At 41.1% G+C, this 20000-nt stretch overlaps 1 protein-coding gene across 1 annotated transcript in view; it reads right to left on the bottom strand.

Moving 5' to 3' along the window:
- The window catches only part of LOC123751875 (neuropeptide CCHamide-1 receptor-like), a 20858-nt gene extending 7246 nt beyond the window's left edge, over positions 1 to 13612 (bottom strand). The window contains exon 1 of the mRNA XM_069332067.1: positions 12789 to 13612. The gene's annotated coding sequence lies outside the window, so the exon portion shown is untranslated. The remainder of the gene's footprint in view (positions 1 to 12788) is intronic.
- Between the last annotated feature and the right edge of the window lie 6388 nt (positions 13613 to 20000).

Here is a 20000-nt window from a genome sequence, read left to right as displayed (position 1 = left end):
ACTAGCTGACTCTCTCTTACTGTTACACATAGTAACATTTCACCCCATATATGGAATTTCATTTGAGCTTACCCGGGACATAATCCTCTTAAATGCTACGTCCTGATGAGTCGTCCGGTCCTTTGCATTAAATCCGGTTTGAGACAAGGCTGTTAGAAAGATTTTTTTCGAGTTTTAATAGATTGTGGGTGGAGGGGGGGGTAGTTAGGGGGTGGTGTGGGTGGAGTGGGGTGGTAGTTGGGGGGTGGTAGTTGGGGGTGGGGTGGGTGGAAGGGGGGTGGTAGTTGGGGGTGGGGTGGGTGGAAGGGGGTGGTAGTGGGGGTGTGGTGGGTGGTAAGGGTGGTGATGCTAGTAACATCTACATAGAACTTTCCCGTGGGTGAGGCAGCAGTAGCCCAGGAACAGGATAAAGATAGATTTATACAATTATCTGGAGAAAATGCTAAGCCAGTGTGTCTATATCGCACTAGGAAGGGATATCAGACAGACTAAGAGCTGGGGGAAGGTAAGGTAATTATCAGGAGAGAGGGGTAAGCCTGAATGTCTATATAGCACTAGGAAGGGATGCGAGGCCGGGACAGGGTAGGTGGACAGGACAGAGGGAAAGACAGGTGTCCAATCCCATGGACCGATGACGATCGAACGTCATCCTGCAAGAAGCGAAGTCCTCCTATCTGTACCAGTTCATGCGCTTAATAAACATAAATACGTTTTAGTTTTTCTTCTCGCATTTCAAGTCATTTCAATTGGATATTTGAATAGTCATGAATTTGACTTAATATTAACTCGAACATTTTGCTTTATTGCACATTTACAAGACGCATTTACATGCAGTATAATTGATCTATTTTTTTCTAGTAAAAATGAGAAATGTTCTAAAGTAAATTAAATGAATGTCAAAATTAAAAGGATTTTACTAACGTAAAATACTAATAAAAAAGTAAAATTGTAACAAAAATATACAGTCAATTTTACACGGTGGAAGCATAAGTCAGTGGAGATTATCAGCAATAGTCGATCATAAAGAATAACACAAATCTACATATCACTTTACAGAACAGACGTTTTTCCTTTTCTACATAAATGAATTATATCAAATGGATTGATATCATTTATGACCTTACTGGAAAATAAGATTTAATTTGTCGGAACAGTCGTTATATACAGAATATAAAATAACGGATAAAAATTGGATAAGGTTTCTGCATTCAGGGAAAAACTTCAGTAAATTAACTGGTTAACACATTTTTGTTTTTCCAACACGGAACATTTATAGCAGTTCTTATGTCATGTCTTACGTTCCCATCAGAATATTTATAATACCAATATTTTGTACGTGACAATTATTTTTTTTTTTTTTAATTATTCGTTTGCTGAATTTAAAGGTATACGTGTGTCCCTTTACACGGTCTTGAAGGAAGCCGACCTCGGCTGAAAGAGAGCTGTGACGATCACTGTCTGGAAGCCGTAGGTGCACTGACGCACTGTCACCATGGATGTTCCTTAAGTATAATATACCACGAAGTCATAACCCCAAAAAAAATCCCTTTAGCTAATAAGGTTCAGTTAGTAATACATTTGTAAATATGCGTTTTATTCAAACTTAACCCATTATTACTAAAACAAATCTTGCGTGATATAAATACTATTAATATATATTTAAATTCGACACGAAAATTTTGTTATTACAATCACATATTACTACATTTGTGATTAAACGTATAATTTATTTTGTAAGCCAATGCTTCTAGTTTTGAAACATGGTTGTTGATTTGTGAAACACATTATTCCGTGTAACATAATGGACGTGGGATCGCTGGATTGTTTCAAGCGTAGGCTAGATAAATGAGTTTCATTGGATATAATTTGGAACTGCCTTGTATGGGCCAAAAGACCTTCTAGAGTTTCCGTTTTTCTATGTTCTTCATATGTTACAATGAATTCGTAAGTTATAATGTTCTTCGTAGGTTACAATAGATACTGGAAATTATTTTAATTTAATAATTACTCTGCCAGTTAAGAATTGTGTTGGTGTTCTGCTTTAGGTCTGTCAACTGCATATGTGTGTGTGTTGCCCTTCCTCTGGTGTTTCGTAGGTCTTAACTAAAGTTTTATCTAACGTTAATTGTGAACTGTCTGACAGTGATTAAGCGCGGCCGACTTATAATCGATGGCCAGAGTTCGATTCCCGTGCAGGGCAAGACGTTATGGCACATTCCTTACCACCGACGCCACTCTGCACGCTACTGTAAATAGGTATTTGGGAGTTAGTTCACTGTTGTGGATTGCATCCTGAATAAGGTCAGAGATTGGCTTGGTAAGCAGCTCTCGACAGGCTTTGTACTGCCAACAATGGGGAACCGATTGACGTCTTAAAATACTATTCTGGTTATTTACAACATGGTGGAGCCTTGAAAGTTCTGATTTCTTGGAATTGATTCTGTTAGTGTCGCTTGTCAGTAATGCGTGACGCCACGTGCAGTAATGCCAATCAGGAAGGTATTTTTGATTACCTTTCTACCAAAGAGGTAGAGTTACAATTACTCGCGTCTAAAAATGCAATTAATTATAATTACTTGCTTCTCAAACAGGTGAATATAGCTACCCATCCCACCGTATAAATGTGTTGTGTACATAACAAATTTCGACATAAAATTAAAGAGTGTTTCATTGCGTAATTAGTTGATATTGTTTCTATGTTGGTATTGCTACATAAAATAAGCGATATTGACTCATATCGACAGTTTTTCGACGATGGAGAATACCATTAAATCAACCAATTTTACAAACTCATTAAGATTTCAACTTAGATTCAACATAGCAGAAGACGTTGTTAAACACATGAGACAAAATCTTACTGAAGCGACCATACGAGTCATAAATACTCATACTCCACCCAAGTAAAACAGAAACAAGCAACACTTAGTGGGTCAGCCAGAGGCTTAGGACCCGCGCAAGAATATCCCGGCAAAAAAAAAAAAATACCAGTTGGGTTAGGACGCTGACTTCAGTAAATACGTCTGTTTTACGGTAGTTTGAACAGTGAGAGCATCACCTGGTTTCTCTCCCTCACTGACACATATAGTGAGTCTTCTGTTCCTGCTGCCCACCTTATATGTTCCTGGACAAGTCAATTCCAATTTAGCCTTTAATGACATCATTCCAATTTTCATTGATTCATTGAATGAATTTGTTTGGGCGCCTGACAGCTGAGTGCACAGCGCTTCGGATTCGTAGTCCTGAGGTTCCGTGTTCGATCCCCGGTGGAGGCGGAGACAAATGGGCAAAATGTTTCTTTCACCCTGAGGCACTGTTCACCTAGCAGTAAATAGGTACCCGGGAGTTAGACATCTGCTACAGGGTGCTTCCTGGGGGGGGGGTAACAAAAAGGAGACCTGGTCAATGATCGGGCCGCGAGGACGCTAAGCCCCGAAAGCATCTCAAGATAACCTCAAGATTCCTTTACTGATTGAATGTTTACGACCTGTTCTAAAATTTATACGGTCTATTTATTCTTAAGAATTTATGAATTATTTATTATCTTATTCAATTATATGTTTTAATAACATATTTTCCAATCAAATCTGCCAGATGCTTAGGAATCAGCAGTCACTCTCTCTCTCTCTCTCTCTCTCTCTCTCTCTCTCTCTCTCTCTCTCTCTCTCTCTCTCTCTCTCTCTCTCTCTCTCTCTCTCTCTCTCTCTCTCTATATATATATATATATATATATATATATATATATATATATATATATATATATATATGTCGTACCTAGTAGCCAGAACGCACTTCTCAGCCTACTATGCAAGGCCCGATTTGCCTAATAAGCCAAGTTTTCCTGAATTAATATACTTTCTTTAATTTTTTCTTATGTAATGATAAAGCTACCCATTTCATTATGTATGAGGTCAATATTTTTTTATTGGAGTTAAAATTAACGTAGATATATGACCGAACCTAACCAACCCTACCTAACCTAACCTAACCTATCTTTATAGGTTAGGTTAGGTTAGGTAGCCGAAAAAGTTAGGTTAGGTTAGGTAGGTTAGGTAGTCGAAAAAACATTAATTCGTGAAAATTTGGCTTATTAAGCAAATCGGGCCTTGCATAGTAGGCTGAGAAGTGCGTTCTGGCTACTTGGTACGACATATATATATATATATATATATATATATATATATATATATATATATATATATATATATATATATATATATATATATATATATATATATATATATATATAATATGTCTGGGGGCCTAACAGGTGAGTGGACATCGCTCGGAGCTCGTAGTCCTAGGGGTCCGGGCTCGTTCCCCGGCGGAGGAGGAAACAAATGAGCAGAGTTCCTTTCACCCTGAGGCTCCTGTTCACCTAGCAGTAAATAGGTACCTGGGAGTTAAACAGAAGCTACAGACTGCTTCCTGGTGATGTGCGTGTGTGTGAAAATTTGGATTAAGGACTTGCTGGAAACGCTACTCGTGCTAGTAGCTGAACAAGAGTGTAAGAACTCTTGTATATATATATAAATAAATATTCAGTATGTGCCTGTAGATGTAGGAGAGGCGCTTGGTGCTACATCATCCAACTTTACAGGGGAAAATGGTCTATGGTTCAGGAGGAACATAGGCTTGTTCGGGGTCGATCCTATTTGTCAAAAAGGGTCGGGCACAAAAGTGCCCCAAAGCAAACAGTAATTAGTGAAATGTGGCTGGTCGAGTCCTTAGATTTATCCGAGAGAGAGAGAGAGAGAGAGAGAGAGAGAGAGAGAGAGAGAGAGAGAGAGAGAGAGAGAGAGAGAGAGAGAGAGAGAGGAGAGAGGGGGAAATAGAGATAAGGAGAGGTGTGAAGGAGGGGATGTTGAGAGAGAGAGAGAGAAGAGAAAGGTAGACAGGAGGAGAAAAGGTGTAGGGGGAAGAGGAAAGGAACAGGTAGTAAAAAAAAGTAAAAGTAAAAGTAGAAAAGAAAAGTAGTAAAAATATGGAATAGTATTAGTTATGACAGCATGCGGGGCCGTCCGCCTTGCTGACCCGAGGCTCTGTTTTTCTCTTAAGCTTGCTCTCTTTTTTTGCCAGGGAGCAAGTGAGTGTATATAAGGTTCTACACATATTACTTTAACATATAACGCTCCCCATCCTTCTCTGACTTTCTGATGAGTGGTCTGGTCAGCATACTTCATTCATGTTATTGTGACTCATCGCCTGCTTTTAGTGTTTAGCTTTCGAACGAATAAATATAAGGACCCGACCAGCCACATTTCACTAATCTTTTCCCCATCCTTCTCGACCTTCGTGACCCTTCAACTTTGACCCAGCCTCCCCCCCCCCCCTCTACACCACCCGTGTCAATGTTTGACCCTTCACCGCTGCCGCCCTATGTGGCAACACGTCAATGTATGGATGTTCAATAATTTAGTGTTGATATGAACTCTCCGCCCTCAGTGAACAGTGAACACCATCACAGCTCCTGTACTGAACAGTGAACACCATCACAGCTCCTGTACTGAACAGTGAACACCATCACAGCTCCTGTACTGAACAGTGAACATCATCACTCCTCCTGTACAGAATATGTCACACCCCAAAACAAAAATTCAATATAAACACATTCACAACAACAAAAATACATCCCTATATCAAAACCACACACACACACACACACACACACACACACACACACACACACACACAATGCTCAGTTTAGGCGGGACCAAAGAGCCAAAGCTCAACCCCCGCAAGCACAAATAGGTGAGTACACACACACACACATACACACACATACACACACATACACACACATACACACACACACACACACACACACACACACACACACACACACACACACACACACACACACACACACACACACACACACACACACACAAAATTTCTGAAGGGGATTGATAGGGTAGATAAAGACAGTCTATTTAACACAAGGGGAACACGCACAAGGGGACACAGGTGGAAACTGAGTGCCCAAATGAGCCACAGAGATATTAGAAAGAACTTTTTTAGTGTCAGAGTGGTTGACAAATGGAATGCATTAGGAAGTGATGTGGTGGAGGCTGATTCCATACACAGTTTCAAGTGTAGATATGACAGAGCCCGATAGGCTCATGAATCTGTACACCTGTTGATTGACGGTTGAGAGGCGGGACCAAAGAGCCAGAGCTCAACCCCCGCAAACACAACTAGGTGAGTACAACTAGGTGAGTACACACACACACACACACACACACACACACACACATAGGGGGGGTCTGGTAGCTGAGCGGACAACGCGCAGGACTCGTTATTCTGTGGCCCGGGTTCGATTCCTGGACAAGGCAAAAACAAATGGGCAAAGTTTCTTTAACCCTGATGCGCCTGTTACCTAGCAGTAAATAGGTACCTGGGAGTTAGACAGCTGTTACGGAGCTGCTTCCTGGGTGTGTGTGTGTGTGTGTGGAAAAACAAAATAAAAAAAGTAGTTAGTAGTTAGTTACAGTTGATTGATTGACATTGTAAGGTTCTCAAGAATGACTTGAACAGGTTGCTGAGCTGGTCCGAGAAATGGCAGCTAGAGTCCAACATCAGCAAGTGTAAGGTGATGGAAATGGAATGAGGAGCCAGGAGACCGAAAGGCTGATAAATGATGAAGGGAAACTGCCTCCATATAACGACTAGAGAAAAATATCGAGTGAACATAATACTGAACCTCTCTCCAGAGGCTCATATAAATAGAATAACGTCAGCCGCATATTCTACTCTGGCAAAAGTCAGAACATCCTTCAGAAACTTGAATAATGAGGATTTTAGATCACTGTATACCGCGTATGTGAGGCCAGTCTTAGAGTATGCCGTCCCAAATGGAGCCCCCCTTCTAAAAAAATAAGAAGGAAGCTTGAAAAAGTACAGAAGTTTGCAACGAGACTCGACTCGTCCCAGAGTTGCGAGGGAAGAGGTACGAAGAGAGACTGAAGTAGCTAAACCTGACGACGTTAAAAATGAGGAGGGAGAGGGAGAGGACATGACACAGACGTATAAAATACTTAGAAGAATTGATAGGGTGGAAACAGAGGAATTGTTTACAATATCACCAGAACAAGGGGGCACGGATAGAAGCTTGAGACTCAGATGTGTCATTGTGATGTTAGAAAGTTTTCCTTTAGCGTGAGGGTAGTGAGTAAATGGAATGACCTAAAGGAGTAGGCTGTAGAGGCAAACTCCATTCATAACACTAAAACCAGGTATGATAGGGAAATAGGTCAGGAGTCATTGTATTAGACAACCAACGGCTAGAAAAGCGGGGCCCAAGAGCTCGAGCTCGATCCTGCAGGGACAAATAATAAATACAGGCACACTCTCACATTGTGTGGGTGTAAATAAATGTAAATTTGTAAACAGTGTAAATATATGTAAATATGCCCAAACAAAATACACGGTGAATAATATTATGAAGCTGGCACGGAGAGCAGGGCAAAGATACCATCATTACTATTCATGTATTACCAAGAAAAATGCTGTTCGTAATTTGAGTTAAAAAAAATCAGAAAGAAAATTACGTATATGAAAAAAGAAAGGTTTTTATAGTAATTTGTTTCTCTGACAGATAATTTGTGAAATATATGTTCTCTCTATATATATACATACATACACACATTAATATATATTTTCTAAAGTGGCTATAAGGTAGCTGAAGCTACAGAATATATATAGGAATCAAGGATGAGGTGCAGTTTGGTATTACCCAGGTGATGTTGGGTGAGGCAGAAGGTGAGGAGTGAGCTGGATCTTTTGTCTTCGTCTTGAAGATAATAATGTGTAGCTTGGTGTAAGTTGGCTGTTAATAGTTGGAAGCTTGTTTGATGTGTACTACTTCGGCTATGTCATCTTCTATTTAAATCGTAGAAGATTTATCGTAGAACTCATTTATTATTTCGGTGTTTTTTAGTCAGGATATCTTTCGTAATTGAATCGGAGTGTGATGAAATTATCTGTTATTTGATAGAACCGTGTTGTTTGTGCAGTGTCAGGTTCTTTAATAGAGATATTGCTGTCGCGCCGATATATTGACATCGCTGGGGCTGGTAGCGCCCAATCGGGCATGTGTGACAGTACACTCTTTCAAGGGTTTTCCTTTGGTGACGAGAGAACTCCTCGTGACTAAGTTGGAAGAAGGTTGACATGGAACGCAGTAGAGTGAAGCGGGTTCTTGTCAACAACGGATACTTTAACGGAAATGACGAAGATATCATTAAACCAAGGTGAACCGTTATGCTTCCTCTCATGAAACTCCTGACACTACAAAATCTGAAAGATATCATTGACAGAAACGTGACCCCCTACCGACACCAACCAGAGCTTTCACCACTTTATTCACTGAAAGAGCCACAAGACTATCAACTGACAAATGAAGAACTCTCCCAACTCCACGTGAGCACTGAAGGAGACGAATGTCGTCTATTCATTTACTTGATGACTTGAGATCTGTCAGTTATAATGATCTCAGTATATAGGCTAGACAACAAAATCCCTTTCAAGACGGCTGACAATGTAGGAGACGAATTGTATATTATCTTAAACTGACATTTCCCGAGTGTAACACTAATGTTGTCAAAGTCTTGTCGACCAGACACTAGCATTGCCAGTCATATCATCCAGCGAATAACCTTGTCTAAGTCAGTCATTAAGCAGTAATCATCCCGTAATCAATCTAATTAGCACCGGCCTTGAAAATACCAATGGTGTGGGACAGGCATAGTACATAAGCATAATATTCGTCTTATTGCAGAGATCATGATACAAAATCACGGCTTCAAATAGCACTGACCTTGTTGACGTGCTCGCGCCCCTACACATCTCTCACTGCCACAGGAATGTGAGGCAATGTCAATGTTCGCTAATGTGCTCTCTTGTCAAAATGCTGGCATGTATCTATATCTCAGATCATGTATAGTCACTTATATATGTATATACATGTATGTGTATATATATATATATATATATATATATATATATATATATATATATATATATATATATATATATACATGTATGTGTGTGTGTATATATATATATATATATATATATATATATATATATATATATATATATATATATATATATATATATTATCTGTAGATTTTTAAAATATCAATCTCTTCTCTCTCTCTCTCTCTCTCTCTCTCTCTCTCTCTCTCTCTCTCTCTCTCTCTCTCTCTCTCTCGCTCTCGCTCTCGCTCTCGCTCTCTCTCACTCTCTCTCTCTCTCTCTCTCTCTCTCTCGCTCTCTCTCTCTCGGTCTCTGACCCCCCTCCACCCAACTAATCCACCCATACTAATTACGCCGCGAGGCCACGAAGCCAGTTTATAATACGACTCGACGATCAGCTCTCGCAAACACTTCTTTGATCCAGCGCGTCTGGTCGCTGGCCCATTCAATCCTCTCCATTTCCGTGTGATTGGAGAGACTCTAGACGTGTACTCTGCAGCGTCCAGTTCATTTCCGGTCAAAATAAATCCCAAAGCAAGGGAAAGATTTATCGTTAGATTTATATCAAATACATTAATTGTTATAAAAAATGGGAATGTTAGCAAGTGTACAGTAATGTGCGGGTTAGGTTTGTACTTTAATAGTTCTCGCCTCTCTGTACTTACTTGCGTCGAGCTTCAGCTCTCAAATCTCGCCTTTCAGACTTTAATCGCTTTTTTTCTTCTGAAACTAGTGGGTTATGTAATATACTTTTTCATTTTGGACTCATTCAGGCAGAGGCTCACGCTCGTGCCGCATACTTCATCATTAGTCTGACGTATGCTGTATATTCTGAAAATTCTTTAATTCTGAAAACTTCCTTTTCTAGGTTCCCAAAGTTTGCCCCAATGTTTGCTAGATTAGCACATGTTGTTGACCTGATTCTGTTTGTGAACATATTAGTTCGGTGTCACGTATTTTATTCCAGATCTTGTTCATCAGCAAAGCCTGATAAGTTCCTTCCTTTCCTTGTGTATTGTCCCTCTGGTCTGCTGACTCCTGTCCGTTTCCTCGTGATCTTGCATTTATCTGGATTAAAGTCAAATAGTCATCTGCACGATGATGCCAGCGACTCATCCGAGTCTTTCTCGTTTCCTGCAGATTCCATTCATCATTACCTTGCATGATGAGAAAACACTGACAAAGCTTTTACGTTTATAAACTTATTCGTCTATGTCCTTAGGTAGTCGCAATGCGACTACCTAAGGACATACCCGTGCTAATGGTATGTACAATAGTCAGAAATACATCCCCCACTCCCCACGGCCATTTAGAATGGGCATGGGCCAGTAGTTAGAAATGCCCCGACCCATGGCGGGACCATGGGTCGGGGCACTAGGAGGAGTAATGGTTATTTCCAGATTCTTGGATAAGGATCGATTTAATGGCTAGACTGGTTGTAAAATTTGGGTAAGAGCCTCCAATGTGGGAGGAGTCTCTGTAGCCCAGCCTCGTCTTTCTTCTCTGCTCACAAGCATTCTGTCGTAGAGCTCCTAAACTCTTGAAAGGCACGACAACCTCTTAAGGATCCCTCCTAGACATGTTAGAAAATTGTTCTACTTTGAAGAGCGCTTGAAATCTCTCATTTATATTAACATATTGCCCACTTATTGTACGTTAACTTCTCACATGGTCTGGTCAGCCTCACCTCCTGGTCGCTTGTTGTAATTTTCTCAGCATAAAGCAGGTCATCGTCACCTGCTCTATGAGGCGATGTGGCAGTCTTGGCTGACCGTTATCTCTGAAGGCTATGATGTTCCCATATTGTTTCTGTGCTACTAATCTTGTGTTGCATGGGTGTTTCTTGTTCTCTTCTCCCCTTTCTCTCTCTCTCTCTCTCTCTCTCTCTCTCTCTCTCTCTCTCTCTCTCTCTCTCTCTCTCTCTCTCTCTCTCTCTCTCTCTCTCTCTCTCTCTCTCTATCTCTCTCTCTCTCTCTCTCTCTCTCTCTCTCTCTCTCTCTCTCTCTCTCTCTCTCTCTCTCTCTCTCTCTCTCTCTCTCTCTCTCTCTCTCTCTCTTTTCCCACCATCTTTCCTCACCATGCCAACCCGTCAAAGTTGCACAGTGTGTGAGTGTAGCTGTAATAGTTGATAATTGTGTGGTGAGAGGGAGAGACGGAGTGAGAGGGGATGAAGGGGAGAAGACAAAGATAGAACTTGCGAAAAGAGATGTAAGAAGTCGGAGGGAAAGTGTAGTTAACATGATGGGGGAAACTCAACTGGAAAATATTTTATTTTCTGAAGTATTGAAATCTGTACTAAAGGGAAGTTGTGTGGTGGACTCACCTAGGAACTGTTACCTAGCAGTAAAATAGGTACCTGGGTGTTAGTCAGCTGTCACGGGCTGCTTCCTGGGGGTGGAGGCCTGGTCGAAGACCGGGCCGCGGGGACACTAAAAAAAAGCTCCGAAATCATCTCAAGATAGGAGTGCGGTGTGCTTGATTGGGTTGATTTCCGGCTCTTTGATCTCGCCTCTCGACTGACAAATAACTGGTATACAGATTCCTGAGCCCATTGGGCTCTATCGTATCCACATTTGAAACTGTGTAGAGAGTCTGCCTTCACCACATGTACTGTGTATGATGTGTATGGTGTATGTGTATACAGATGTATATGTGTACACACATGTGTATGTGTACAAATTTGTGTATGTGTACACACATGTACTCACCTATTTGTACTCACCTAGTTGTGCTTGCGGGGGTTGAGCTTTGGCTCTTTGGTCCCGCCTCTCAACTGTCAATCAACTGGTGTACAGATTCCTGAGCCTATTGGGCTCTATCATATCTACACTTGAAACTGTGTATGGAGTCAGCCTCCACCACATCACTGCCTAATGCATTCCATTTGTCAACTACTCTGACACTAAAAAATTATTTCTAATATCTTTCTAATTTCTAATATCGCGTGTGTGCGCGCACGCGTGTGTATGTGACTGTGTTTAGTATTTGTATCTGCAGAATTGAGCTGTTGGCTCTTGGGGTCCGTATTTCTAACTGAGGATTATTTAATATACAGATTCCCGACCTATTTTCCGCCTTAATATCAACTGCATATTTCTATCTTACACAAACACACACAAACACACACACACATCCTCCAGGACGCCGCCCGTAGCAGCCGTCTAACTCTTAGGTACATATTTACTGCTAGGTTAACAGAGGCATAAGGTGAAAGAAATTCTCCCCATTTGTTTCTGCCTCGACCGGGAAATCGAACCCGGACCCTTTGGACTACGACCCCAGAGCGCTCGGCTGCTGAAACTCGATCCTGCAGGCAGTTTCGAACTTCCAAGAAAAGGCAGTTTATTGGAAGTTTCGGAATATTTCCCAGTGTGCATGAAAATAACAGAAGAACATATTGTGAAGAACAAGTGGTCATCGTCACCTGCTCAAGGTGGTATAATGATCAAGAGGTCATCGTCACCTGCTCAAGGTGATATAATGATCAAGAGGTCATCATCACCTGCTCAAGGTGGTATAATGATCAAGTGGTCATCATCAACTGCTCAAGGTGATATAATGATCAAGAGGTCATCATCACCTGCTCAAGGTGGTATAATGATCAAGTGGTCATCGTCACCTGCTCAAGGTGGTATAATGATCAAGAGGTCATCGTCACCTGCTCAAGGTGGTATAATGATCAAGAGGTCATCATCACCTGCTCAAGGTGGTATAATGATCAAGAGGTCATCATCACCTGCTCAAGGTGGTATAATGATCAAGAGGTCATCATCACCTGCTCAAAGTTATATGATGAACATCGTAAGTCTTACCGTTCAAGTTCCTGGCAGTGAGTTTCCTTTTGAAATAGATGATTTACAGTGTCCGGTTTACCCTGCCGTCGATGGTATACCTCCCCTGGTTAATCCTGGTTTACCTCGCCTGGTTAATCCTGGTTAACCTCGCCAGGTTAATCCTTGTTTACCTTGCCTGGTTAATCCTGGTTTACCTCGCCTGGTTAGTCCTGGTTTACCTCGCCTGGTTAATCCTGGTTTACCTCGCCTGGTTAATCCTGGTTTACCTTGCCTGGTTAATCCTGGTTAACCTCGCCAGGTTAATCCTGGTTTACCTTGCCTGGTTAATACTGGTTTACCTCGCCTGGTTAATCCTGGTTTACCTCGTCTGGTTAATCCTGGTTTACCTCGCCTAGTTAATCCTGGTGCAGATGGTCTACCTCGCCTGGTTAATCCTGGTTCAGATGGTCTACCTCGCCTGGTTAATCCTGGTTCAGATGGTCTACCTCGCCTGGTTAATCCTGGTTCAGATGGTCTACCTCGCCTGGTTAATCCTGGTTCAGATGGTCTACCTCTCCTGGTTAATCCTGGTGCAGATGGTCTACCTCGCCTGGTTAATCCTGGTTCAGATGGTTCACTTCGCCATTCCAAGTAGAGTAAACTCTTAGGAAACTTGCTGTATTCCTTCAGTGCGGAGCGTTGACTGAACACCCGGTGTGAGCCAACAGGTGTGAGCCAACAGGTGTTACAGCAACAGGTGCCAGAAGTGCGCGTATGTGCGTGCAGCGCAAGAGGCAGCTTGTGTGTGTGTGTGTGTGTGTGCACGTGCGTGAGGAGAGCAGGAGGTTGCGTGCATCCGTCAGGACGCCTGGAAGCCGACTACCAGCCGTCCGGACCTCGGGGTGAGGTGGCCTCGTCGCGGCATAGACTCCTCCTCCCTCTCTCACCTGTCGGCCCCGCCCCTCACACGCCCGCCCCGCCTCCCTCATCTGCCCCCTAGTGTACTTCCCTGGTACACTAGAGTACACTAGGATACACTAGAGTACACTAGGGTACACTAGGATACTGTCGTTATAGTGGTTCCACAAGGACCTGCCTCACCTCGCTCGCCCAGACAATCAGCGTATTACTTGTATCAGGCAATAGGTTCTGCTCTACTAATTCTTATTTACTGGTAGTCACATATGAGCACACATGTGGGTCTTGCTCACATATATATGCATAGCGAACACCTTCTGTTTCGGCGCTCAAACCTGGTCATCAACAAATGGGCATGATAAATGGGGGTCTCCAATTACTGCTTCACTTTCCAGTTTATTTATAGAATCACTTTGAGCTGAGCCTCCAACATTCGTCCCCAGCATTGTTGAGTGCCTTTGTAACGTTAACTGTCTCAACTGTTTTAGTGACAGTAACAAGTCAGTGTGAACCGGGTAATTCGAGGAATGTTCCAATGAAGAATAAACCTACAAAACCGTTTACACTTTGGAAAATTAGGCAAATCGGGCCTTGCATAGCAGGCCGAGTACGACGTTCTGGCTACTAGGTACAACATATATATATATATATATATATATATATATATATATATATATATATATATATATATATATATATATATATATATATATATACTAACTGAAAGGGCCAATTACTTCATAACATATCCACTCATTAATTACTAATAGCATGAAAACTACTATTCATAAATTGCCATGATTCTGTCCCTGCTTTTTCTGCATTGATAATTCAACAGGAAATTATTTAATTAAGCCGGGATATTCCATAGCAGAAATCCTCCTGTTTGAGTCAGCGAGTATCAGTAACCGTTGATACGCTCACAAAGGTGAATTATCTCAACGGTAAAATTGCTTCGGTGTTTATTTTATTTAATTTGGCTCCATAGCTGCCATGGGCAGGAAGTGTCGTGGATAATGTTGCCAGACCAATGTTTTGAGGTTATTTAAATGAATTTACCTGAGGGCCATTAATACTTGTGGCCTCGATGAAGACAGGAAGCCGGTGGCTTGTCAAAGGTCCCCTATTTGCCCTGATGATCTTTTCCTGCTGTATTTTAAAACCCAGCAGAGTTTTGGTGTTTACGGCTTCGGTGGGTAGGTGGTTCCACGGGTTTACAACCATACGGGTGGAAAAGCATCTCCTGTTTTCTCTCCAACATTGTGACTTGTTGAGCCTCCATTCTCACCTTTAAGGCCAGATTAGATAAAGAACACGAATGTGAGAACTGTTAAATTATAACACATCATGCACAACAATGATAGGGGGGGATGTGAAGCTTACTAGCCCTCACTCCATCCATCAGTACTAGACCTTACTGATGGGTAAGTACTTGCTCCATCCTCCCCCACCTCTAGCCCCATCCCTCCACTACTCCATCCGTGTCGAGGTAATCAGGGGTGGCCACAGGTGAGTCCTCGCCTTCATTAGTGGCTCACGCAGACAAAGGTGAGGTTTTTAGTGCCGAGTCTTATTCACTTGATGGTACAAGCTCTTGGTTCCTGCCTGTTTCCTCCTGTCTCCACAAGTCATCTCTCAGGGAGAGGGAGGGAGAGAGGGAGGGAGGGAGGGAGAGAGAGAGAGAGAGAGAGAGAGAGAGAGAGAGAGAGAGAGAGAGAGAGAGAGAGAGAGAGAGAGAGAGAGAGAGAGAGAGAGAGAGAGATGGGAAGGTGTTGCATGAGGTGCAATATCTCAACACATGATGTGCCGAGAATATTTCAGCTACCCACCCGTCATGATAGGAACTGTGTCCTTAATCAACAAGTCAAACTAATCATCAAGGGAAAATCCGAGATACAATGAGCCAAACAGCCCCCAAAGCCTCTCAATACCCCATCCCCCCAGACAATATTATAACGTTAACAACAGTTTACATAAAATTAGGATTAATGTCTATCAATCGAGCCCGTAATCCGACGCTGGCCGGCTGTACCACAGCCCTCACTGCTCAGGCTCAGATGAACCTATTGTCGCCCGGCCGCAGTTTTCTCAGCTGTGTTTACAGCACAAGGTTACTCGCCTGATGTGGTTGATGGCAGAGATGTATCGATGCATGAATAGTATACATGAAATATTGTTATATGCAGATATAGGCCGAGTTACAGTGAACTATTTAGTATAAACATTTTAAACGTTCTATTATATATGTTCTATTTATTTATTTGCTAGAAAATTGTCATCAGACTGATTGGGAGAGGTAATATTTTCAATAGAAACATTATTGAACCTCCTTTAATACAAATTACGAAGCCATACAGTATAAGCATTAGTAATAGTTTGTACAATTTGAATCCATATTTAATTGATAAATTAAAAAAACGATTTTAATAAAAATCATTATATATATATATATATATATATATATATATATATATATATATATATATATATATATATATGTTTATATATATATATATATATATATATATATATATATATATATATATATATATATATATATATATATATATATATATATATATACTTGGATCGAAGTGTGCAGAAAAACCACATGTGAAAAATAGAGAATGCCAAACGCGCCCTCGGCTCAATTCGCCTTTATCAGAGCATTTTAAAATTGACGACAATTGACGACCTTCGAAACCTCACCACATAAGGATATTATTGTTATAAATAGCCTTATAGTGCTCCAGACCCCTATCTTTTCAATAGATGTAAACAGCCGCCATTACTTAGTAAAGATGTACAGGTTTCGTAAGTGGTTGCGTGATTGCTTGACGGTTATTGACCCATAAATGCGGTGTTTAAGGTATTGTGACGCATACCTGCGCACCGCAGGCCGCCTCCAGCACTTGGCTCAGATCAAGCTCACCAGATCTGAGATCAAAGGGTGACGGAGCTCTGATTTTTAAGTAACTGTCAATAGCGTGATCATTGGTGAATGCAAATTGAAAAATTATACCAGATTTAAAAACGTCTCAAACTTATCTTCGCGAAAGCGATAACTAGTTGTACTTAGACAAAAAAAGACAATTTTAAATAGCAAATCTCTTTTTATCTTCAGGTCAAAATTTGTCATTTAAATATTACCTTAAACTTTAATAAAAAAAATTAGTTTGGGAAAGCATTGAATAAAAAAAATGTCCAGAAAATGTCTTTTTATCAAATAACTTATTCAGAAGGGATGGTACAAGCCCCCATTTATCAAAGTCTTAATACTATTAATAAATAGTTTATGGCAATAGCTTAAATAATGTAACCCAATTCAGGAGAATGTTGCTGGTTGTCGATAAACTTATTTAGTGAATTGACATCCAATATGAATAACTAATGAATCAAGAAATACAATTTTGAAGTTTATATATATATATATATATATATATATATATATATATATATATATGTATATATATATATATATATATATATATGTATATATATATATATATATATATATATATATATACATATATATATATATATATATATATATATATATATATATATATATATATATATTCAAGTTCAAGTGGTTTGAACTCAAATAACAGAAGATCCCACGTAACAAAGTTATATAAACAAATTTCATATATTAGAAAATAATCATTTACATGCCTACGAGAAAAAAAAACATGGGCTTGAAGTCTGAGATACAAGTGTCTATCAAAGTTTCTCAAAATTACAAGGAAATACGTTATCATAAGATTGCCTAAGTGAGCTCCCCATTGCTACACGATCGGTGAGAGGAGGATGTGGTCAAATAGCACACAAAACGCTTCAACAAAGTTCGTTTTTTAACTGTTAATATCATATATATCGTATGGTTAGGATGTATTAGCTCAGGTTAAGTCAGGTGTGGGTATACCTTAGGTGTGGGTGGTTATATATATATATATATATATATATATATATATATATATATATATATATATATATATATAAGGGTGGTTTATAAATAGTTTACAAGCATTAATTTATAATGTTTATTTTCTCAAACTGGCCATTTTCAGATGTCAGAACAGGTCTAGATTCTGAGTAACTCTTTCAAGACCATATTTGTATCCTGTCTTTATTTTGATTTCTTCACTTACTTCACAATGACTCTCTGTTACCTGTCGGATTGGTATTATCACATAAAATTTAAATTTGTTCAAGAATCACAGCTTTGATATCTTTTTTTTTCTCTAGAGATATGTGAACTATCCACCCTTCCTTCTCTTGATATATCCAGGTCGACTCAAAAAACTCATCGGTATACCCAAAATCAACCGATGAGTCCTAGACTTTTGATAATAAATTCATATCATAATGAGGAAGCTAAAATCCCAAAGTAAGCTATGTACTCAGATCATCCCGAGGTCAGCAACATTGATGATCCCAAGAATAGCTAAGTACTCGGTGATTAATGGAAGATCCTATTGCGAGTCTTGGACAATATAACGAGTCTAAGAGTCCAAGACCAGATATCGTGTCTGGGACTCTATATCAAGGCCAAAAATATGATAAATTATAAGGGCTGATGAATCTGGGGCTCCGGCTCCAGGGAAGCCCACAGTCTTTTGAAGACCGGAAACTAGGTTAGTCGTGTGAAATTTGGCCTAACGAGGTGGTGTTGGTGGCAGCGGTGATGGTGGTGGTGGTGGTCGTCGTCGTCGTCGTGGTACTGGTGGTGGCGGTGGTGGTGGTGGTACTGGTGGTGATAGCGGTGGTGGTTTTGGAAGCAGTTCTGCATGTGGTGGTGGTGGGAGTACGGGTTGTGGTGGTGTCAGTGATGGTTGTGGTGGTGGTAGGAGAAATGGTGGTGGTGGTGGTAGTGGGGATAGTGGTGGTGGTGGTGGTAGTGGGGATAGTGGTGGTGGTGGTGGTAGTGGGGATAGTGGTGGTGGTGGTGGTGGCAATAATGGTGGCAGTACTGGTTGTAGTGATGGTGGCAGTAGTGGTGTTGGTGGTGGTGGTGGTGGCAGTAGTGGTGGTTGTTCGTTGTTTGTGTTACATCTGATATATTAAAGAAGTAGTCTGTATAAATATCCTCCTAATTCTTCAATATTGTAAAAGTTTCGATGAGTTCAGCCTTGTCATACCTGGTTAGCAATGTTGCTAGCCCTGTGGCCCTCAACCGTTCCTGGTGTGAGAGTCGACTTAGTTCAGGAATGATTTTTATCGTCCGGTGTTGAACGTCCTCCAAAGCGGATTTGGATTTGATTTGCTTTTATACTGCAGTTCCCATTTGTTGTGCAACTTTCAGACGTTGGTGGATTCTGACTCCAAGGTCCTGGATGGAGGTGGCTTCAACAACGTCTTTTTTCATTGCATTCCACTTGCCTACCTGTACAGGGGTGTGAGTATTTACTTACATTTGTTCGACTGATTTGCGTTTGTGGCTTCCACGTATGTCCTCTGGACGTTGGTAGTTGTGGTGGTGATTGTGATAGTGTGTCGGGTTGGTAACGCGTGGTGAGTGTGATGCAGCTGATGGTTGTGGTGACGAGGATAGTGGTTGTGGTGACGAGGAGATGATAGTGGTAATGCCTAGAGCTGATAAAAGTGATGATAGACTGGAATACAAGGAGAAAAGATAACACAAGATGATTCACCCAATATTCGCTGAACGTTCAGCACGTTATGCGCTGGGATTGAATTGAACTATCAGGGGAAAGCGCCAAGCCATTATGACTATATAGCACTTGGAAGGGATCAGGATAAAGATTTGGGATGGGACGGGAGGGGGCAGGAATGGTGCCCAACCACTTGGACGGTCGGGGATTGAACGCCGACCTGCACGAAACCAGACCGTCGCTCTACCGTCCAGCCCAAGTGGTTGGACAGTGTAAAATTACAAAATTACTTACTTGGACCTGGGATAAGACGGAGTGAAGCTTAACAAGTCACAATGTGGGATTCAGAACAGGAGATGCTTTTCACCCTCAGGGTTATAAACCCATGGAACCGCCTACCCGCCGAAGCCTTAAATGCCAAAACTCTGTTAAATTTTAAAGTACAGCTGGAAGAGATTATCTAGGCAAATGGGGGTGTCCTTCGACAAGCCGCCGGCTTCCTGCCCTCGTAGAGGCCACTAGTGTTAGTGACCCTCAGGTAAATTCTGGCAATTTCTCCTGGTAATGCTGCTGCTGCAAAAGCTTATCTGTGCAGGAGAGACCGTGAGAGACAGCAGAAGGCTCTCTCCTCGCTCTCTGCTTCCTACAGCTTGCACTACAAGCAGAAGAAACCTTTATACGACGTAACATAATTCCATATTTAAAGAACAGTAAATCA

The sequence above is a fragment of the Procambarus clarkii genome, chromosome 27 (assembly GCF_040958095.1).
Source record: "Procambarus clarkii isolate CNS0578487 chromosome 27, FALCON_Pclarkii_2.0, whole genome shotgun sequence".
In the NCBI taxonomy this organism is placed as follows: Eukaryota; Metazoa; Arthropoda; class Malacostraca; order Decapoda; family Cambaridae; genus Procambarus; species Procambarus clarkii.
The sequence above is the reverse complement of the archived record's forward strand: the minus strand, read 5'-3'. Positions and strand labels throughout refer to the sequence as shown.